Here is a 24161-nt window from a genome sequence, read left to right as displayed (position 1 = left end):
TGGGCCTGAAATAATTTATTGGATGGACTAAGTGAAACAGTGTGGTCCATGCGGAAGGAACATGGCAGAGGCATGGAGATTTGCAGCTTCTTTAGGAAAGAGGGGCCAGTTTTATGGATAGATACAGAGTGTGTGGGTTGGTTGTCACTGAAAATAAAGCCAGATGGGTAGGTTGGGGCCAGATTGTGGAGGGATTTCAGTGCCAGTCTACGTTTGGAGGTTTTTTTTTTTTTTTGACAGTATTGGGTATCTTTAGGTTTTAAAATAGAGAATTGACATAATTTTATATTTCGAAGAGACAGTTACGAGCAGCACTGTGGATAAGTAATGTAGGGAGGCCACTGAGGAAACTACCATTGTAGTATAAGCACAAGATAATAATGTTTTTACACATTTTCATATTTTCCAGATTTTTATAATGCTATATATTGTTTTTGTCATCACAATAAATTTTTTAAACTTTTATTTTAGGTTCGGGGTACATGTGCAGGTTTGTTATATAGGTTAGCATGTCACACGGATTTCTTGTACAGATTATTTTGTCACCTAGGTACTAAGCCTAATACCCTACCCAATAGATATTTTTTCTGCTCCTCCCCATCCATCCCTTACCCTCAGGTAGGCTGCAGTGTCTGCTTCTCTCTTTATGTCCATGAGTTCTAATCACTTAGCTGTCACTTGTAAGTGAGAACATGCAGTATTTGGTTTCTGTTGCTGTGTTAGTTTGCTAAGGAGAGTGACCTCCAGCTCCATCCATGTTCCTGCAAAGGACATGATCTCATTCTTTTTTATGGCTGCATGGTATTCCATGGTATATATGTACCACATTTTCTTTATCCTATCTTCCACTGATGGGCATTTAGATTGATTCCATGTCTCTGCTGTTGTGAATAGTGCTACAGTGAACATATGCATGCATGTGTCTTTATGATAGAACAATTTATATTCCTTTGAGTACATACCCAGTAATGAGATTGCTCGGTTGAATGGTAGTTCTGATTTTAGCTCTTTGAGGAATTGCCACACTGCTTTCCACAGTGGTTGAGCTAACTTACATTCCCAGCAACAGTGTGTATAAGTGTTCCTTTTTCTCCACAACCTTGCCAGCATCTCTTATTTTTTGACTTGTTAGTAATCGCCATTCTGACTGGTGTAAGCTGGTATCTCATTGTGGTTTTGATTTGCATTTCTCTAATTTTGAGTGATATTGAGCTTTTTTTTCATATGCTTGTTGACCTCATGTATGCCTTCTTTTGAGAAGTGTCTGTTCATATCCTTTGCATGCTTTTTAATGGGGTTGTTTGTTGTTTTCTTATCAATGTGTTTCCGTTCCTTATAGATGCTAGATATTAGACCTTTGTCAGAGGCATAGTTTTCAAATATTTTCTCCTGTAAATTTGTCTGTTTACCTGGAAAAAAATAAACAGACATAGTCTGTTGTCTGTTTACTCTGTTGATAGTTTCTTTTGTGGGATTGCAATAATTTTAAGTTGACACTGTAGAAGTCAGGAGGAGCAGATGGAGAGGCTGTGCAGTCTCCTAGTCAGTCCTGGTGCTCTGAGTCTCACCCCAGGTTCTCTATTTATTACTTAATCTGTACCTCTCTTAGCCTCACTTTCTTTATCTCTAAAAATGAGAATAATAGCAGAACATAAAGCACTTGATTGTTAAAAGTACTGAATGAAAGCTCTTAGAGTAGTGCCTGGCATTCAGAATGTAATCAACAAATTCAACCCCCCCCCCCCACCACCTGACCTGCAAAGCCCCCTGGACCAGGTTTCCTCCTGCTTCCTCCCTTGAGCCTGTTTGTGTCTCTTTCTGTCTTCTCACTACGCATAACTCACAGTGGCCTCGATTCAGTTCTTCAGGCATGCCACCCTCTTTCTGTCCTAAGGGCCTTTTATTTGCCACACCTTCTGGAATGTGCTTCAACACTCTCCAAGGCTGGCTCTGTCTCCTCCTTTGGGTCTCAACATAAATGTCTCTGCCTCAGAGGGACAGGATGCCCTGATGACCCTCTCTCCAGTGACCTCTTCTCAGCCAGATGCTGTCTAACACACCCTGTGTTTTCTTCACTTTCTTTATTGTGATCTATAATTTTCTTGTTTTGCTTTTACACGTTTATTGTCTCTCACCCCACTGCAGCATATAGTCTGTGATAACAAAGGGGTTTAAAACATCAAGATCTCTTGAATAAATGTTAATAGTAGCAATGCAGTGGTAGTAGTTATTGTTGTTTTTCCTGTCATTATCAAGAAGTGATTAGGTCCTGAGATGTTTTGGAGCAAGGGTGGGTTTTGTTGTCTCTGTTGCAACTACTCACCTCCGATGTTATAGTGCAAAGGCAGCCACAGACAATATGTAAACAAATGACATGGCTGTGTTTCACTACAACTCTTTTTACAAAAACAGGTGGCTAGTCCATGGGCTGTAGTTTGCTGAATGATCGCTGTTTTAGAGAATCACCAACCTTTGAGATGATCAGATTCATTCCTTTATTCATTCAGATATTTTCTGAGGACCTGTTATGGGCCAGATGCTGGTCTATGTATGTAGAATGCACAGATTAAATGCATAGTCCATAACTTAATGGGTATATAAAGAGATAAATCAGTAATTACATTACTGAAGAGATGAATACTTGATGGAGACATGTGCAGAATGCACAGGAGGAGAGGAACCCACTAGGCTTGGGCAGAGATGGGCTCTGGAAAGTTTTCTAAGCCAAGTTGTGCTGGATTTTGAAGGAAAAATACAAGTTTGCCAGGCTGAGCATGGGCAAAGGTAGAATATAGATCTGTCAAGGAGAGAGGCTATAAATTTGGGTTATTAGGATCCCTTAAAGGGCCAGTTACTCAGTAGGGGAACGCTGGGGGATTTTTTGTAGGATTGGGGGTGCTGGAAAATAGTTAGTTGTTTGACACATGCAGAGTTTGAGGTTCCTAAGGGACATTTAGGTAGAAATTTCCGAAATGCCAAAATTGGAGCTAAGGAGAAGTCTGAGCCAAAGATACAATGTGGTGTCATTACCCCATGGATGTGAGTTGAAGCCATGGGAATAGATGAGCAGATTCAGAGAGGGGGGGAGGATAGAGTAAGGAGATGATCAAGAAGGGAATTTTCCATCCATATTTAACGGGTACCTGAGGAGAGAAGCCAGCAAGAGACAGAACACTGTAGGGTGGGAGTGGGGAGACACCAGGAAAATGTAGTGTATGAGGCTAAGGAAGAGGGAGTTTCCAAGTAGAAAGTGGTCAAGACTGTCTCATAGACAAGAGGACCAGTAAAAATACAGAGAGGCTGTTGGGATTGGAAATTAGGAAGCAGTTGGTGACCTCGTTTTGAATGAGCAATTTTAGTAAAACGTGGGAGTGGAAGTCACATATTAATTAGTAGGTTGAGAAGTGAATGGAAAGTGGGGAAGTGGAAGCAATGAGAATAGACGGCTGTTTCTAAAAATGTGCTGGTGGAGAAAAGAGCCACGGGTGCTGACTGGAGGGGGAAGAAGGGTTGAGTTTCGTTTTATGTTTCAGAGCATGGTGGGAGAGATTGGAAGGAATGTGAAATAGAAGTGCTACAGTGGCCTGTGGAGAGAAGTTGGTGAAAGGTGTGGGGGTGATAACTGTTAGACAAGGCCCTCCAGAGAACAGGAAATGAGGGATTGAGGTCACATGCAGAAGGGTGGATCCTGGAATGTAAGTCTTGTAAGACCAAATAGGGAAAAAATAGGTGAAAAACAGAGTGGGCAAAGATTCCTGTGAGAAGAATAAAAACGATTAACTGATTGGCATCACCTCAGTGCCACTTCACTATTTTTTACCACTGTTTTACTTAATTTTACAACTATACTATCTACCAAGGAAGTTTAAATCAAATGGGAAAATATCCCCATAAGACAAACTAGTGAATTACTGAGATGGTATAAAAGAGAAGATGGTCTTATTATAATTCCTTTGGGTCTTAATGACACCATTGACCATGGAACTTATCTTGGAGGCTGCAAAAGAACCATTCAATTTGTTCTGGTATTTAGTATGTATCACAGTGTTACCCATTTCTACATATTATTGAAATGGACATTGGCAATGCCTGTATTTTCATTGTGCATTCAGCAAACAAAATTTTCCTATCTTTGGCTTACTTTCATTGCAACTCAGCATGCCTAGTAATGTCCTGAAGAAACATTAAAAATCCAAGTTTACTCCATCTACACCCAGAGAGTCAGCTTCAGTGGCTCTGGAGTGTGAAGCACAGGCATAATAAATATTTCTCAATTTATTTGGAGAAACACTATATCTTTAATCAGTATTTATTGAGCACCTACTATGCATCAAATTTCCTCAGGCACTGAAGTTAGAACCATAAACCAGATAGAAGAGGTTCCACGGTCAATTATGATACCATGTAATTGAGTGCTGTGATGGCAAAGTGTCTGAGATCAGAACATCGGAGATGAATTCAACCCCAAGTTGAAGTCCAGGAAGCTTATCAGGTATAGTGTAGTATGAAGGGCAAAGGATTTGAGGTGTGAGGGTAAGGAAATGGCAGGAAAGGAAGAAAGGGTGCTTCAGACAGAGGGAATGGTATATGTAAAGACTGGCACAGGTAGATTGTAGAGTGTCAGGGGAAAGATGAGAAAAGGGACTGGAGAAGATTGTGACAGCACTGTGAGCTGCTGAGGAGTTTGCCTTTTATCCTAAGAGCAAGATGGTGCCATTGAAGGGTTTAAGCAAGGGTTTGATACGATCTTCTTTCTTTTTTAGAAATTTTAGTTGGACTGAAGTTTGGAAGACAGGAGTGGAGTAGGGTAGGGTAGGAAGGGTTGGACATAAAGAGACCCCTTAGGAGGCTGTTGCAGTATACCAGAAAGGACAGCCCAACCTATGTAGTGAGAGAGTAGGGGACGGAGAGAAGTAGATGGGTTTAAGGAGGTGGATTTAATTAAATTCCTTTATTCGTCAGGGTTTTTCAGAGAAGCAGAACCAATATGAAAAAAGAGATTTAATGTAAAATATTGGCCTATGTGGTTATGGAGGCTGAGAAGTCCCCTGATCTGCTGTCTGCAAGATGGAGACCCAGGAAAGCTAGTATTTCAGTTTGAAGGCCTGGGAGCCTGAGAGCCAATGGTATAGATTCCAGTCTGAGTCTGCAGCCTGAGTACCAGGAGCATCAAAGGCAGGAAAAGATTGATGTCCTAGTTCAATCCGTCAGGTCAGGCAGAGTGTGAATGTAACCTTCCTCTACCTTTTTGCTCTTTTCTGATTGTCAACAAATTGGATGTTACCCACCCACGTTGGGGAAGGCCATCTGCTTTCCTCAGTCAACCAATTCAAATGCTAATATCTTCTAAAAACACCCTCACAGACACACCCAGAAATAATGTTTAACCAGATGCCTGAGTATCTCATGTCCTACTCAAGGTGACATATAAAATTAACTATGACATCTCCTGACCCTGTGAGCCACATTCACATAAGAATAGTTTGAAAGGGAAAATAACTAAGGAAGAAAAAGCAAGGAAAAGCAGCTCTAGCTCAACTCTACTGGCAAAAATCCATTACTAATTCGAAGAGATTTAGCTGAAGCATATGGCCCTTGCAGTGACCTGATTCGTCTGTAATTGTGTTTGTTTTTTCAAATGGATAGTAAAGATGACGATGAATAATTTGGATTTTTTTTTCTCCTGTTACTTTTGACCTTTGGTTGATATAAAATCTCAAGGTATCTGTCCTGTTTATCATTGTATATGAGCTCCCAGCACAAAGCTTTCTTCTGGATTTTATAACAAAAAGGGGATATATCCTATCTTCTACACTCTTCCCTTCCTTATTCCAAAACCATATAAAAATCATGACTTCAAAGCATAGGTTGAGAAGGTGGAGAGCACTGAGTGATTTGGGTAGGTGGAATCTCATGCTGGAGAGAGGGGATGGAATCTTGCAATAAATATTTACTGGACACCAGCTGTGCTGAGCTTTCTATCTCGGGATGGCTTTTCCTGTTTCTCGTGGTGCCTGCCTCTGAAATTTTCAATTCTGCTCTTTGTTTGCCTTCTCAAATGTTCCTTTGGAACCTCTACTCACCTTTCTCTTGGGGGTTAATCCATGTGTTTCTCCTCTCTGGTTTACTTACTTATTTTGCTGGAGTACATCCTTGGTAGTTTCCTAAGAGAGAGTTCAAAGAAAGCAAACTTGCAGAATGTTTATATTTTTGAGATCATCTGTAGTCTGCATTTACTAGATTAAAAATCATTTTCTAGGTTGAAAAGAGTTTTCAACTATAGAGACTTCCAGTGTTGTTCAAGAGAAACGATAACACCAGTTGGGTAAATATTATTTTGTAGGTGATCTTATTTTTTTTTTTTCTCCTCGAAAGCTTTAGAATCTTCTCTCATCCCTGGTGTTTTAAAACTTTTTAGTGGCATTTGTGTGTGGATGTGTCTATATGCTCGTGAGAATGTGTGTCAGAGTGAGAGAGAGGTTTATGTTGCTAAGGACTTGTTAAAGTGTTTGAAACCTGTCTCTCTGTTTGAAACTTGTCTCTCCCTTCAGCTCTGGGCAATCATCTTGTGTTCTTTCTTGTTAGTTTCTACCTCTCTGTTTTCTCTTTCTTTCTGGAATTTCTGTTATTTGCTTTTGGACTTCATAAAGTGATTACCTGTATCATTACCTTTTTCTGGTGTGATTTCTCTCACCTTATGTTTTCCTTCTGCATTTTAGACAATCTTACTTGACTTAATTTTCTAACCCTTTAGTTGAATTTTTGTTTGGTATTTTTAATTTCTAAGAATTTTTTTTTGTTTCTGATTGCTTGTTTTTTGGTTTTTGTTTATTTATTGATTTATTTTTTTGAGACAGAGTCTCATTCTGTCACCCAGGCTGGAGTGTAGTGGTGCTATATCAGTTCACTGCAACCTCTGCCTCCTGGGTTCAAGTGATTCTCCTGCCTCAGCCTCCTGAGTAGCTGGGACTACAGGTGTGTGCCACTATGCCTGGCTAATTTTTTTTTTAGTAGAGATGGGGTTTCACCATGTTGGTCAGGCTGGTCTCAAACTCCTGACCTCGTGCTCCGCCCACCTTGGCCTCCCAAAGTGTTGGGATTACAGGTGTGAGCCACCATGCCCGGCATCTTGCTTGTTTTTATAGCACATTGTTCTTTATTTTATTGTTGCAATATCTTCCCAAATTTCTCTGAGGATACTAATTAGATTTTTTAAAAGATCTCTATGTTGCTTGAATTTTTTTTTGAGACAGAGTCTCCCTCTGTCGCCCAGGCTGGAGTACAATTGGCGTGATCTGGGCTCACTGCAACCTCTGCCTCTCGGGTTCAAGAGATTCTACTGCCTCAGCCTCCTGTGTAGCTGGGATTACAGGTGCGTGCCACCATGCCCGGCTAATTTTTGGTATTTTTAGTAGAGACGGGGTTTCACCATGTTGGTCAGGCTGGTCTTGAACTCCTGACTTCGTGATCCGCCTGCCTTGGCCTGACTTCGTGATCTGCCTGCCTTGGCCTCCCAAAGTGCTGGGATTACAGCTTGAATTCTCTTTATATTCTTCAGGGCGGTTTTTCTTTGCTTTATTTGTTTTATCCTGGAAGATTTTCTCAAATTCTTTGTGATCTTTTATTATTGAGTTGGATGAGCTTGAGTTAATTTGTTCAAATTCTTTAGAAGTCTGTTTCCTCCAACTCCGAGGTGTGGCAGGGGGTGGGGGTAAGAGGAAACTGTGTGGTACTGGGTGCTTACCCTATGCCCAGAAGAGGAGATGGTGGGTGGGGGTATATAGTTCCTGCCTCATTTCTCAGCCCATTTCTTCCTCCATCTTCCCTTGGATCTGCATCTTGGAGTTTCTGGGCCTCCAGGCTGGTAGGTCAGCAGGTTCTTCCTCTACTGCAGCATTGCTGTCTCATCTGCTTCAGGCTGTGCATCTCCTCCTCTGTTCATCAGTTTAGGACCTCCATCTGTGTCCTGTTTCCAGAAATTGTGACATATCTAGCTCAGTAAGTACTTGTCTCTTTTCTCTTTTTTTGATCTAGGTTTAAATATGCAGAGTGCTTAATAGAAAGCACTCAGTAAATGTTGGTTGTTATTTTTAATTCTACGTCTTACAATTGATTTACTCTCATTTTCAAGCATCTTTGATTAGAGAGGATAAAAATACCTGTGTTCTGTCTCACCTTGTGCTGGCGGTCTCCTGTTCTCTTAAATCTAGTCAATGTTGATGACCAGCATCTCTGAGGGTGCTTTGCAGTATTGTAAAATGAGTCCATTTCATCTGTATTGTAAAAACATTATGAAAATGCATTTTAAGGGCACTCCGTGGAAAAGACTTCTTATGTCATCATACTACAATTTTCTGAGTTGTTTCCTTAGCAAATAGAATACTTGCTTTAATTTTACTTCCATTTTGAATGCTAAAGCCACTGATCAGAAAATATGATTCAACTGAATTTGCTTACAAAAAATATTGTTTCTTTTAATTTGCTTTTGGGCCTCTGATGTTTCTCCTGAAAATCACTGTTATGAAGGATCCAGGGGCTTTAGCAATCCATATTTATAACGTAACAGTTTAGTAGCATTAGTAGATTTAGAATCAGTTAAAAATCATTGACCAACTCTTCTAATTCTGAAAGATATTAGTACAAGGTCACTCAGTATTTGACGTATCTTTTCAGTGTCTATTTATAAGCAGATCTGTCCGGCAACAAAGCCTGACATTTGCAGCATTTATATGACACGTGCCTTACCTTTTGCTAATTTCCTTCTGTTGGTAGCACTTTGTCACGTTCATTCTGCAATCCTTCGCTTTCCAGTTCCCTTCTATGACATTGGGTTAACTCTCTCTGGTGGTCGTTTTATTCTAATCTGGTGGAAAAGATGTCACTAGATATTTGTGAATGTCTGCGTTAAATGCAATCACTTTCAATGATATAAAACGACCCAAACAGAAGTGCAAATGCAGACACCCAGGTCTTTGGGTTATTCTAATAACCCAAAAATGCTTAACCTCAATTTCTTAGGTTGTTGAAAGAAAGTCAACTCAAGATTTGAATCTCAATTAAAAACACACTGCATGAATAGGTTTTATAGTTTCTTGCTCAGTTAGTCTCGTGTTTTGTATTTACCTTCAACCAATCTCTTCACAACTCCAAAAACATTAAAAAAATAGAACAAAACAAACAACTTTGACTAGTTTCTCTTTCTGGCCTGGATGTTAAATAATGCCAGGGAACCACAACTATCTGTTAAGTCTTTCTATTGCTCATAATTCCCAGGTTGTGTACACATGTGTAATGAAGTTAGTGAAAGGTGGGTGTGTGTGTTTGGGGGTGGGGGGTTACCCTTTACCTTTTGCTAGATAGATTTTTAAAATCAAAAGCATAAGGTCTAAGCTTTCTTCCACCTATTTACAGCCTTGCCTGTGCAGGCACCGTGTGTACATCCTGCCCTTCTTCATTATTCACCTTTCTGGGGCTCACTTTGCTGATCACGGAGAGTAACCCTACAGGCTGTCTGACCACTCTGTAGGAGAGCCTCCCATAGAGCTTTTCAGACCAAAGTTTCCTAAAGTCCCTACAAATGATTGTATTTTCAGGTGTGCATGCTCTCAGTGGGACATGGTTTAACTACAGTGGTTCCCTTGGAGATCTTTCAGGTATGTAGACCTTTTCTCATTCCTGTAACAAAGAGGATTACTCTTTGCTCATCCCCAAACCTCTCAACTGATCATTCAGCAAGACCTGCAAATTCTGTAACTTAATCCATCCACTCAGCCCCGTTCCTGCTCTCAGAACATCAGGATTTCTCTCTTTACTGGCTGCCTCCCAGCTGGTTTCCCTGCCTTCAGCCTTGCCCCTCTCCAACCCATCTTCCACGTAGCGAATCATACCCAGCTCTCCCTCCTTTAAAATTCTTTGTTGGCTCCACGTTGCTGTCAGAAGAAAGGCCAGACACCTTAATGTCAAGCAAGACTCTTCCAGCTGACCTCTGCAGTTTCTGCTCCCCTAAACTGCCCTATTTCTTCTGTAGTCCTAACTTGACTAGCTCATTTTTATCCTTTATGACTCAGGTCAAGTTTATCTCCTCCAGTAACCTATTCCTTGCTTAGTCTGGGTGGTGCTAGGGATCCCCTCTCCTGTGTGCTCCCACAGCTCTGGGTCCATGCCTCCGTCATGCCACTTAGCACCCTTTAGTGTCATTTTCTGCACATGTGTGTCTGATAGCAGGAACTATGCCTCATTTTTTAAAATTATTTCATAAGAGCTGTCATGGCACACGGTGTATGTTCAATGATATATTTCTCAAACTCATCTGAACTGAGTGAAGGCAGAGGATACGTCTTCACTGTTCTCTTCCTTCTCCTACTTCTTCAGCTTTACTCTCCCTGAGGTAATTTTCATTTTCTAAGCTTCTGTGCTCCTCTCAAGTGACTGTGATACTGATACTACGAGTGCTTCTATTTTAGTCACCTATCTCCTGGGTTGAGAGGGGCTGATCTTCTTCCCGATTTTCTGTATCTTCTATCTTGCTTCTTTGTTTTCGTTTCTCGGAGCTAGTTAACTAGCTAGCTAGCTCTAGGGCTCTCTCAGTGTCTGCTTCTGACTTTGTCTCTCTTAAACCACAGTTTTATTGAGATATAATTCACATATTTCACCATATATTCCCACCATTTAAAGCATAAATTCAAATATTTTAATCCTATCCACAGAGTTGTGCAACCATCACTACAGTAATTTGAGAACATTTCATCACCCTGAAAAGAAACTTATCAATATACTGTCACTCCAGATTTCTCAAGCCCCAGCCCCTGGCAACTGCTAATCTACTTTCTGTCTCTATACATCTGCCTATTCTAGACATCTGATATGATGGAGTTATACAATCTATGTGACCTTTTATGTCTGGCTTCTTTCACTTGCCTTAATGTGTTCAAGGTTCATCCAGTTTACACCACATATCAGCATTTCATTCCTGTGTTAATCTACTCAGGCTGCCCCCTCCCATTTGTAAAAGAGACATAACGGGAGGCACACAGGGTTCACTATCCCAGAGCAGTTCTGAAATGCATCAGGACACACGTTGATACGGCTATGTTGTTCACTGTCTAAGTGATTTTTCATGGCTCTGGCCTCTACCATCTGGACTTTTGATTCTGCCCTCTTGTCTACTTTCCTTTTTTATAAAAGTTTTGAATCCTAAGAGTGTTCTTAGCCTGTTTTCTGCCTGTAGAAGTTTGGTTGTCTCAAGACCTCCTTTCAGTTAGTATTATCTCTGACTGTTTTAGTCTAAGCTGACCGTTTCTGCTAATATAATTATCTTAAAAAATTTGTGAGTCTGCTATGAATATTACTGGATTCACTCCATTAGATAAAAGCCACATGAAAAAAATCACTCAAAATAAAGCCTTTCTCTACCTTGGGCTTCTGCTGAGGTTACTGAGGGACAACAACTTTATGTTTCCTAGAATCCTATTGATTACCAGTCATTTAAGATACAGCCTTAGATTTTTCTGGTCTTAACCCAACGATTTTAGTCACACCTTTAGCTTACCATTAGACCATATTTTCCTGTTAGTGTCTGAATAGGATCATTGCCTAGAAGTCATTTCTTAATTTTGGTATTATTTACCATCTGGAGAGGCTTGGACTTTTCAAACCTCTAACAAGTCCTACCTCCTTTATATTTAGCAATTCCCTTATATTGAAGTCTTTAGCTTATCCTTCTACTCTTACTAAACTTTACCAGAAGAGTGAGAAGAAGATAGGTAGCATCTTCAAAACTCTACCTGGAAATCTCCTTAGCTAGATTTTTAAGTTCATAAGTTACAATCTATATGTTTCATATTATAGCAGGTAACATTGTTGCTCAATTTTCTGCTATTCATTAACAAGAATTCACTTCCCATTAGTTTCCTCAGCTTCCTTTAAGCCTTCACCGACAACTTCTTCAAAAGGCATAAAGCTTCTTCTGGAAGTCTCTTTGAAGCTCCTTAGGCTTTCAGTAATGCTTTCCTCAAGTTCCTTACAGCTTCCACTCACTGCCTGGCTTCAAAGCCACTCTTACGGGATAAGTTTTTTATTATGGTATTAATAGCACCCCTCTTCCAAGTACCAAAATCTGCATTAGTTATATGTTGCTGAATAACAAATCACTCTAAAGCTTAGATGCTTAAAACTACAACAATCATTTATGATCTAATGGTTTCTGTGGATCAGAAATTTGAGAACAGCTTGGCTGAGTGATCCTGGCTTAGAGCTTCTCATGAGTTTGCAGTCAGATTTGGTTAGTTCTACACATCTGAAGGCTTGATGGAGGATGGAGAACCCTTTTCTGAGATGAAGTGATTACTCACATGGCTAACGAGTTGATGCCATGTGGACCTCTGGACAGGGCTGCTTAAATGTCCTCATGGCATAGCTGGCTTCCCCCTTGATGAGCAATCCAAGAGCCCAAGGAAGAATCTGCAGTATCTTTTATGACCTAGACTCAGAAGTCACACACTTCACTTCCTCAGTATTTTACTGGTCAGCCCTGATTCACTGGTGTGAGGATCACTGGAGAGCTGCCATCTTGGAAGTTAGCTCCTGTGCACCTTGACCTATGTTCTATTTTTCCTTTTGGTGGAAAGGTGCTTTTGCAATTACAGTAAGAATGGCACTAATGATAGCAATGCCTATGATTTGTTGGGTGTTTATTATATGTTAGGCAATATGATAAGCATTTTAGATGCAATTTCTCTTTTATCATTATAATGAATAGATGGTTTTATCCTCATTTTTCATGTGAGAAAACTGAAATTCAGAGAGTTTGAATCTTCTTTGAGATTATACACTTACTGGTAATTATATAAAATGCACATCTGTAATACAATTCTGAAATGTGCCACTTCTCTTGCTTTGTTTAATTGTGTCTTTCTTTTCTCCTTTTGGAGTGCTGTAGCCGTAATACTACAGAGTTTTGTTTAAAGACGTTTGTCCCAGTGTGAAGAAAGCTTGATGAAAAATAGCTGCTGTTTGTTTATGTTTCCAAACAAGGTGAGAGAGGAAGAATTGCTTCTCAGCCACGTGAACAAAACAAAGCACCTCTCTAACAAAATATCTGTGAAAGGAGAAACTGTAAAAACAACTAGGAAGAACTATGGTAAAACTAAAAAAAAAAAAAGAGCCCAAACAATATATTGCCCTGTACATATAAATATATCAGAAAAAAACTTCAAATATAAAATTATAAGAAAAACATGGCCCTTGAATGAAAACACTGAATCATTCTGCTTGATGTATTTTGCTTTCATTTAGTTTCTTCTTCCCATAGCACTTACTCTCGCCTCTGTTCTGGCCCTGTTACCCATTTTATCTTAGGCTGTGGTTATCAGTGAGCCACAGTGCTCCAGCAGATTGTCAGCCCCGGTAGGGACTACTCCTTTGTTTCTGAATTTTCTAGAACACCTTGTGAAGTGTCTTGACAATGGTAGGCATCTGTGAATGCGTATTGAATTGGATTAATATACATTTACTTTCTTAACTTCTTTATTGATCATTTATGATAATTCCTAAGTATTTTAGTCCTTTTGGTCTACTGTAAAAGAAAATTGTTTTCTTAATTTTATTTTTTGATGATTTATTGTGAGTGTATAGAAATACAGTTGATTTTTATATGTTGAATTGTATTCTGTAAACTTGCTAAACTCATTTATTAGTTATAATAGAGTGGATTTCTTGGGATTTTCTATATACAAGATCATGTCATCTGCAAAGAGAAAGTTTTCCTTTTTGCTTCCAGTCTGCACATTTCTTACTTTATTTTCTTGCCTAATTTTTCTGGCTAGCACCTTCCATACAATGTTGAATAGAAATTGTGAGAGCAGACATCCTTTTCTTATTTTTAATCTTAGAGGGGAAGAATTCAGTCTTTTACTGTATTAGCTGTGGATTTTTCCAATAAGCCGTTATAAGATTGAATATATTTTCTTTAATTACTAGTTTAAATGTTTTTATTATGTGGTTTATCTGAATCAATTAAGAAGATCATATTGTTTCTCTTTATTCTATTAATATGGCATAGTACATGGATTAATTACATATGTAAAACCATTCTTGCATTCCTGGCATAAATATCACTTTATCATGGTGTATAATATTTTTTACATGTTGCCAGCTTCATCGTGCAGTATTTTGGTGAGGATTTTGGATCTATAAGAGTTATTGATTTATAGTTTTCTTGAGATGTCTTTATTTGGTTTTAGCATCAAGGTTATAATGGACTCATAGAATGAGTTTAGGAGTTTTCCGTCCTCTTCGTTTTTTGGGTGGGGGGGTGTAATTTGTGAAGAATTGGTATTAATTCTTCCTTAAATATTTGATAGAATTCACTAATGACATCTGTGCCTGGATTTTTCTTTGTGGGAATTTTTTTATCTAATTCAATCTCTGTTTTAGATTTTCAGATTTTCTGTTTCTTCTTGATTCAGCTTTTATAGTTTGTATTTCTGTGGAATTTGTCCGTTTCACAAGGTTGTCTAATTTGTTGAGATGCAGTTGTTCATAGTACAATATTCCCACATGATCCTGCAAAATAGGTGGTGATGTTCCCTCTTTCATTCCTAATTTTAGTAATTTGAGCCTTCTGTTTTTCTTGGCTGGCTCAGCTAAAGGTTTGTCAAATTTGTTGGTAATTCAAAGAACTAAGATTTTGTTTTCATTGGCTTTCTCTCCTGTTTTTCTATTCTCTGTTTTATTTATTGTCACTGTAATCTTTATTATTTCCTTTCTTCTTTTTGGTTTCAGTTTAGTTTGCTATTCTTTCTTCAGTGTTTTAAAGTCAAAAATTACTTTATTGAATTAACATCTGTTTTCTTTTTTAATGTAGGCATTTACAGTTATAATTTTCCTTTTATGCATTGCTTTAGTTGCTTCCCATAAGCTTTGGTATGTCATTCATTTTTTTTGGTCACTGCTCCTATTTTATTTTATTTTTATTTTTTTTTATTGTACTTTAAGTTTTAGGGTACATGTGCACAATGTGCAGGTTTGTTACATATGTATACATGTGCCATGTTGGTGTGCTGCATCCATTAACTCGTCATTTAGCATCCGGTATATCTCCTAATGCTATCCCTCCCTCCTCCCCCCACCCCACAACAGTCCCCGGAGTGTGATGTTCCCCTTCCTGTGTCCATGTGTTCTCATTGTTCAATTCCCACCTATGAGTGAGAACATGCGGTGTTTGTGTTTTTGTCCTTGCGATAGTTTACTGAGAATGATGATTTCCAGTTCATCCATGTCCCTACAAAGGACATGAACTCATCATTTTTTATGGCTGCATAGTATTCCATAGTGTATATGTGCCACATTTTCTTAATCCAGTCTATCATTGTTGGACATTTGGATTGGTTCCAAGTCTTTGCTGTTGTGAATAGTGCTGCAGTAAACATACGTGTGCATGTGTCTTTATAGCAGCATGATTTATAGTCCTTTGGGTATATACCCAGTAATGGAATGGCTGGGTCAAATGGTATTTCTAGTTCTAGATTCCTGAGGAATCGCCACACTGACTTCCACAATGGTTGAACTAGTTTACAGTCCCACCAACAGTGTAAAAGTGTTCCTATTTCTCCACATCCTCTCCAGCACCTGTTGTTTCCTGACTTTTTAATGATGGCCATCCTAACTGGTGTGAGATGGTATCTCACTGTGGTTTTGATTTGCATTTCTCTGATGGCCAGTGATGATGAGCATTTTTTCATGTGTTTCTTGGCTGCATAAATGTCTTCTTTTGAGAAGTGTCTGTTCATGTCCTTTGCCGACTTTTTGATGGGGTTGTTTGTTTTTTTCTTGTAAATTTGTTTGAGTTCATTGTAGATTCTGGATATGAGCCCTTTGTCAGATGAGTAGGTTGCGAAAATTTTCTCCCACTTTGTAGGTTGCCTGTTCACTCTGATGGTAGTTTCTTTTGCTGTGCAGAAGCTCTTTAGTTTAATTAGATCCCATTCGTCAATTTTGGCTTTTATTGCCATTGCTTTTGGTGTTTTAGACATGAAGTCCTTGCCCATGCCTGTGTCCTGAATGGTAATGCCTAGGTTTTCTTCTAGGGTTTTTATGGTCTTAGGTCTAACATGTAAGTCTTTAATCCATCTTGAATTAATTTTTGTATAAGGCATAAGGAAGGGATCCAGTTTCAGCTTTCTACATATGGCTAGCCAGTTTTCCCAGCACCATTTATTAAATAGGGAATCCTTTCCCTATTGCTTGTTTTTGTGAGGTTTGTCAAAGATCAGATAGTTGTAGATGTGCGGCATTATTTCTGAGGACTCTGTTCTGTTCCATTGATCTATATCTCTGTTTTGGTACCAGTACCATGCTGTTTTGGTTACTGTAGCCTTGTAGTATAGTTTGAAGTCAGGTAGTGTGATGCCTCCAGCTTTGTTCTTTTGGATTATGATTGACTTGGTGATGAGGGCTCTTTTTTGGTTCCATATGAACTTCAAACTAGTTTTTTCCAATTCTGTGAAGAAAGTCATTGGTAGCTTGATGGGGATGGCATTGAATCTATAAATTACCTTGGATAGTATGGCCATTTTCACGATATTGATTCTTCCAAACCATGAGCATGGAATGTTCTTCCATTTGTTTGTATCCTGTTTTATTTCATTGAGTAGTGGTTTGTAGTTCTCCTTGAAGAGGTCCTTAACATCCCTTGTAAGTTGGATTCCTAGGTATTTTATTCTCTTTGAAGCAATTGTGAATGGGAGTTCACTCATGATTTGGCTCTCTGTTTGTCTGTGATTGATGTATAAGAATGCTTGTGATTTTTGTACATTGATTTTGTATCCTGAGACTTTGCTGAAGTTGCTTATCAGCTTAAGGAGATTTTGGGCTGAGACAGTGGGGTTTTCTAGATATACAATCATGTCATCTGCAAACAGGGACAATTTGACTTCCTCTTTTCCTAATTGAATACCCTTTATTTCCTTCTCCTGCCTGATTGCCCTGGCCAGAACTTCCAACACTATGTTGAATAAGAGTGGTGAGAGAGGGCATCCCTGTCTTGTGCCAGTTTTCAAAGGGAATGCTTCCAGTTTTTGCCCATTCAGTATGATATTGGCTGTGGGTTTGCCATAGATAGCTCTTATTATTTTGAGATACGTCCCATCAATACCTAATTTATTGAGAGTTTTTAGCATGAAGGGTTGTTGAATTTTGTCAAAGGCCTTTTCTGCATCTATTGAGATAATCATGTGGTTTTTGTCTTTGGTTCTATTTATATGCTGGATTACATTTATTGATTTGTGTATGTTGAACCAGCCTTGCATCCCAAGGATGAAGCCCACTTGATCGTGGTGGATAAGCTTTTTGATGTGCTGCTGGATTCGGTTTGCCAGTATTTTATTGAGGGTTTTTGCATCAATGTTCATCAAGGATATTGGTCTAAAATTCTCTTTTTTGGTTGTGTCTCTGCCAGGCTTTGGTATCAGGACGATGCTGGCCTCATAAAATGAGTTAGGGAGGATTCCCTCTTTTTCTGTTGATTGGAATAGTTTCAGAAGGAATGGTACCAGTTCCTCCTTGTACCTCTGGTAGAATTTGGCTGTGAATCCATCTGGTCCTGGACTCCTTTTGGTTGGTAAGCTACTGATTATTGCCTCAATTTCAGAGCCTGTTATTGGTCTATTCAGAGATTCCACTTCTTCCTGGTTTAGTCTTAGGAGGGTGTATGTGTCAAGGAATTTATCCATTTCTTCTAGATTTTCTAGTTTATTTGCATAGAGGTGTTTGTAGTATTCTCTGATGGTAGATTGTATTTCTGTGGGATCGGTGGTGATATCCCCTTTATCATTTTTTATTGCATCTATTTGATTCTTCTCTCTTTTCTTCTTTGTCTTGCTAGCGGTCTATCAGTTTTGTTGATCTTTTCAAAAAACCAGCTCCTGGATTCATTAATTTTTTGAAGGGTTTTTTGTGTCTCTATTTCCTTCAGTTCTGCTCTGATATTAGTTATTTCTTGCCTTCTGCTAGCTTTTGAATACAAAGAAGGCCATTACATAATGGGAAAGGGGTCAATTCAACAAGAAGAGCTAACTATCCTAAATATATATGCACTCAATACAGGAGCACCCAGATTCATAAAGCAAGTCCTGAGTGACCTACAAAGAGACTTAGACTCCCACGCAATAATAATGGGAGACTTTAACACCCCACTGTCAACATTGGACAGATCAACGAGACAGAAAGTTAACAAGGATACCCAGCAATTGAACTCAGCTCTGCACCAAGTGGACCTAATAGACATCTACAGAACTCTCCACCCCAAATCAACAGAATATACATTTTTGTCAGCACCACACCACACCTATTCCAAAATTGACCATAAAGTTGGAAGTAAAGCTCTCCTCAGCAAATGTAAAAGAACAGAAATTGTAACAAACTTGTCCCTCAGACCACAGTGCAATCAAACTAGAACTCAGGATTAAGAAACTCACTCAGAACCGCTCAACTACATGGAAACTGAACAACCTGCTCCTGAATGACTACTGGGTACATAACGAAATGAAGGCAGAAATAAAGATGTTCTTTGAAACCAACGAGAACAAAGACACAACATACCAGAATCTCTGGGACACATTCAAAGCAGTGTGTAGAGGGAAATTTATAGCACTAAATGCCCACAAGAGAAAGCAGGAAAGATCCAAAATTGACACCCTAACATCACAATTAAAAGAACTAGAAAAGCAAGAGCAAACACATATCCTTCATTTTTATTCATCTTAGTATTTTGTAATTCCCCTTTCAATTTTATCTTTGACCCAGTGGTTATTTATGTGTCTTCGTATATTTGAGGATTCTCCAAATTTCCTTGTTACTGGTTTTTTTTTTTTATTATTGTACTTTAAGTTTTAGGGTACATGTGCACAATGTGCAGGTTTGTTACATATGTATCCATGTGCCATATTCTTGTGCTGCACCCATTAATTCGTCATTTAGCATTAGGTGTATCTCCTAATGCTGTCCCTCCCCCTTCACCCCACCCCATAACAGTCCCCTGAGTGTCATGTTCCCCTTCCTTGTTACTGATTTTTAATTTCATTCTGTTATGACCACAGAACATACTTTATATCATTTCAATCCTTTTTAGTTTATTAATGCTTGTTTTATGGCCTAAGATACAGTTTACCCTGGAGAATATTCTGTGTGCGTTTGAGAAAAATATGTATTCTGCTTTTCTTGGGTGGAATGTTTTATAGATGTCTGTTAGGTTTAGTCGGTGTTCAGATCTTCTGTTTTCTTGTTTATCTTCTGCCTCGTTGTTCTATTATTGAAGGTGAGGTATTGAAGTCTCCAGCTATTATTTTGAATTGTTTATTTCTCCTGTCAATTCTATTCATTTTTGCTTGATGTAATTTGGGTATCTGTTGTTAGGTGCATATATATTTATACTCATTGTATGTTCCTAATGCATTGACATTTTTATCATTATGAACTACCCTCTTCATCTCTTCTTTTAAGACCTACTTTATCTGATATGAGGACTGCCACCCCAGCTTTCTGATGGTTGCTCTTTGCATGGCATGTGTTTTTACTTCCTTTTACTTTTAACCTATTTGTGTATTTGAACCAAAGGTGTCTCCTATAGACAGCATGAATCATTAAAAATTCAGTCTGACGATCTCTGCTTTATGATTGGATTGTTTAAGAAGTCCTCATTGAATGCTATTATTAATATAGTTTTATATTGTTGTGAGAGTTCACATTTTGTTTTCCGTATGTCTCATGCCTTTTTTTTTTTTTTGTTATCTGCTCCTCATTGGTGCTTTATTTTGCATTAAGTGGATATTTTCTAGTGTAGCATGTTAATTCCTTTGTTATTTTTTCCACTGTATTTTTTGTGTTATTTTCTTATTGTTTGCTATAGGACTCACCATATACATCTCAACTTGCGAGAGTCTACTTTAGATAGATAAATGTTACTCCTATAAACCTTATAGGTACAGAAATGTTACTCCTATAAACCTCTATTCCCTCTTCTCCCTTTTTTGTGCTATTATTCTTTTTTTTTTTTTTTTTTTGAGACGGAGTCTTGCTCTGTCGCCCAGGCTGGAGTGCAGTGGTGCGATCTTGGCTCACTGCAAGCTCCGCCTCCCAGGTTCACACCATTCTCCTGCCTCAGCCTCTCCGAGTAGCTGGGACTATAGGCGCCCGCCACCACGCTCGGCTAATTTTTTATATTTTTAGTAGATGCAGGGTTTCACCATGGTCTCGATCTCCTGACCTCGTGATCCGCCCACCTCGGCCTCCCAAAGTGCTGGGATTACAAGCGTGAGCCACTGCACCTGGCCTTATTATTCTTATATGTATTACATCTATGTATGTTACAAACCCAATGAAAGATATTTTTTGGTTATTACTTTATATAATTTTATGTCTTTTAAAGAAGCAGAGGATAAAGGAGAGCAAATTTATATTTTTGTAATTTGTTATGTTAACCTTCTTATTTACCATTTTGGATGTTCTTCATTTCTTTCTGTGAGTTTGAGTTACCATATGGTGTCATTTCCATACTATAATACAGCTTTGCCCTCACCACCTCCTTTTTGCTGTTACTGTTAAATATTGTGTTTCAATATATTATAGGCCTAATAATACAGTTATATACCTATTGTTTTATACAATTGCATTTTAAGTCAGTTATGAGAAGAAATATACACAATTATTTTTACCAGTACCCTTTGCTTTTTTGTGTGGATTTATCATCTGATATCACTTGCTTTCAGCCTGAAGGACTTCCTTTAGTATTTCTCATCAGGTGGGTCTATAAGCAATAAATCTCCAAGTTTTTGTTTATCTGACAGTGTCTTTATTTTAGCTTAATTTTTTGAAAGATAGTTTTGCTGGAAATAAGATTCTGGGTTGACAGTTGTTTTTCTCCTCCAGCAGTTAGTCATCTCACTGCCTTATATAGCCTCCATTGTTTCTGGTAAGACATCAACTGTTAAGCTACTGGCTTACTTGTACATGATGAGTCATTCTTTTCTTCCTGCTTTCAAGATTTTCTCTTTACCTTTCTACACTTCTTACTATAGTGTATCTAGGTGTGGATCTCTTTATATTTACCTTATTTGGGCTTCCTTGAGCTTCTGATGTATACATTAATCATTTAAATAAATTTTGAAAGATTTGGATTATTTAAATTTTTTTTCTGCTCCTGTCTCTCTTTTTTCCTTCTGAAACATCCATTCTCTGTATGTTGGTACACTTAATGATGTTCCACATCTCTCTGAGGCTCTGCTTATTTTTCTTCATTTCTTTCCTCTGTGTTCCTTGGATTGTATAATATGTATTGATCTATCTTCAAGTTCACTTATTTTTTTTCCTGCCACTTCAGATCTGTTGTAGAGGCCCTTCAGTTAATATTTCATTTTAGTTATTTTGCTTTTTAACACCAGACTTTCCATTTGGTTTTTATAATTTCTCTCTCTTTATTGTTATTTTCTATTTGATGAAATATTGTCATCATAGCCCCTTTACTTCTTTAAGCTTAGTTTCCTTAGTTATTTTATTATATTTATAATAGCTCTTTTGAAGTTTTTGACTGCTGGGTCTTTTCTTAGGCAGTTTCTGTTGCCTACATTTTTCTCATATCTGAATCACCCTTTCCTGTATTTTTTTCTTTTGTGTGTCTCATTTTATTTTTGTTGTAATGGAACTTTTAGATAATTATTGTAGCACCCTTGACTACTAATTACCTCTCTTCCTCTCTGGGGCTTGTTGTTTGCTTATTTATTTGTTTAACAACTTGCTTGATCCACTTTAGTGAAGCCTATTTCCCTTGCACTGTGAATTCACTAATGTCACTCCACAGAAGGCATAGCCTTGGGCATGTACACAGTCACACTAACAATGTTTTAGCAGGGCTGTCTCTCCCTGATCTGTGTTACATTGTCTTCCTCCCTTTGGTATCACACTCAGCTGTCAAGTTCTACTAATTACTGACTGATTGCTCTATAATTTTCTACAGTGTCCTGGGGCATACATTATTCCACAGTCTGATCCAGTTAAATTCAAGCTCCTTTACAAGGGTAGTTTTTTTTTTTTTTTTTTGAGACGGAGTCTTGCTCTGTCACCCAGGCTGGCGGGATCTCGGCTCACTGCAAGCTCCGCCTCCTGGGTTCACGCCATTCTCCTGCCTCAGCCTCTCCGAGTAGCTGGGACTACAGGCGCCCGCGACCACGCCTGGCTAATTTTTTTATATTTTTAGTAGAGACGGGGTTTCACCATGGTCTCGATCTCCTGACCTTGTGATCCGCCCACCTCGGCCTCCCATACAAGGGTAGTTTTTAAAGCCACTCTCTGAGGTTAGTTCTGACCCCTGGATAGCTCTTTTCAGGTATTTCCTTGGCTCTCTCTAATAAACTACATTGTCTACAGTTTATTATTTTGCTTCATGGAGCTACCAGCCTCCTCCTAATTGCTTACCATCAAAATCTTTATTGTTTTTGAGATTGCCCTTAGGCCCAAACTTCCCCTACAATTTGTTCCAAATAAAGTTAATTCTTTTGTAGAGGACTCTTGAGATCTCTGTTCTTATGGCCTGCCTCTATGCTTGGGCAAAATCTCTCAGTCACCATTCTGAAGCTGGAGTTGGGGACAGTGGACTGCTTCTCTTGGATTGACACTACTGGTTTATAAGTCAGGTGTGAGGTAGGGGCAGTAGCCTCTAGTCTTCTCCCTTTTTCTCTCTAGTGTTGAACTTCTAGCCTATGGTGAACCAGGGAAATGGTGATTGGGGCCCCAGTATTGTTTGGCCTGCTGTGCCTGGGGTAGTACCTCTGTCTTACATGTTTGGGCCAAGTGAAGGAAGGTTCCCTGACCTTTTGACCACTCTCTCATGTAATTCAGCCTCTACAACGTGGAGCTAGGGGTGTGGTTGGAGTGAGAAATGGTGGTGGCCTGCCCATCCCAGGGAGTTACTATAGTCCTTGACTCTAGGAAGGGAAACCCATCCATTTGGCCACACTCATCCAGAGTAGAGCTTTCATTATATTGTGATGATAGTAGGGGAGGAAGAGAGTGGATTGTGGTTCAAGTGCCACTGACTTTCACTGTTCTTACTAGATTTAGTAGAGTTTCTTATATAAATGTTTCTTTATGTGCTACATGTTCATAGAACAATTTCTGGAAACTTAAAATGGTGGTTGTTATTTTAAATGTTATTTTACCAGTTATGTTTGTTTCACTGGGAAAAGTGTCCATGGAAAGCCTCATGTCACCATTCTGGTAGTTGTCTTTTTTATGTGCCACCTCAGCTTTCCTGTAATATTTATAGCTGTCATTTGTTTATTGAAGGCTTATTATGCACTTGTAACATTTGTATTTCTGTCAAAGTCTATATTCTTGAATAGTGCAAGAACACTGAATACTTGGAAACGTATATTCCTCTGACATGCTAAATGTCTTAGTTCCAGCTGTATAACAAAGTACCATAGGGTAGCATATAAAAACAGAAATGTATTTCTCACAGTTCTTGTGGCTGAAAGTCTGAGATCAGGGTTGCAGACCACCATCTTCTCATTATATCTTCACATGGTGGAAACAGAGGGAGCTAACTCTCCAGCTTCTTTTCATATGGGCACTTGGGCACTAATCCCATTCACAAGGGCTCCATTCTTATAACTTAATTACCTCCTAAAGGCCCCACCTCTGAATATCTTCACATTGGAAGTTAGTATTTAAACCTGTGATTTTGGGGTTGGGGGAGACAGACATTCAGTCCGTAACACTGGACTTGTTTGAGAAATAGTAAGGACTATGTATTTTTATAAATATAAATAGTCCCTCTTATGAGAAACTAAGATTAAATTAAGATACTTTCAGTCAGAAGAGCTGAATGCAGTTATTTCACAGGGTGAGTTGGCATATTCTGTTGAAGTTTTCAAAGATCCAGGGACCACCTGAATCAGAATCACTGAGGTGATTGTTTAAAAAGCAGACTTTTGAGCTCTACTCCAGACTAACTCTCATGCAGAGACTAGTAGAGATATTTGACTTATACTGTGGGCTAAATTTGTGTGGTACAAGCTTGGCTAACGTAAACTTCAACTTAATATTTATCAAATACATTGTGGATACCATTGTGCTAGGAGCTGGTGGTATAAAAAGAATAAGACTTGCTT

At 38.7% G+C, this 24161-nt stretch overlaps 1 protein-coding gene across 6 annotated transcripts in view; it reads left to right on the top strand.

The window, feature by feature from the left end:
* Positions 1–24161, top strand: part of MTUS2 (microtubule associated scaffold protein 2) — a 701667-nt gene that overhangs the window by 270835 nt on the left and 406671 nt on the right. The gene's annotated exons all lie outside the window — the stretch shown is intronic.

Source organism: Hylobates moloch, unplaced genomic scaffold (genome assembly GCF_009828535.3).
Source record: "Hylobates moloch isolate HMO894 unplaced genomic scaffold, HMol_V3 SCAFFOLD_4, whole genome shotgun sequence".
In the NCBI taxonomy this organism is placed as follows: Eukaryota; Metazoa; Chordata; class Mammalia; order Primates; family Hylobatidae; genus Hylobates; species Hylobates moloch.
Note: the sequence above shows the minus strand (reverse complement) of the source record. Positions and strands in the feature narration are given on the sequence as shown.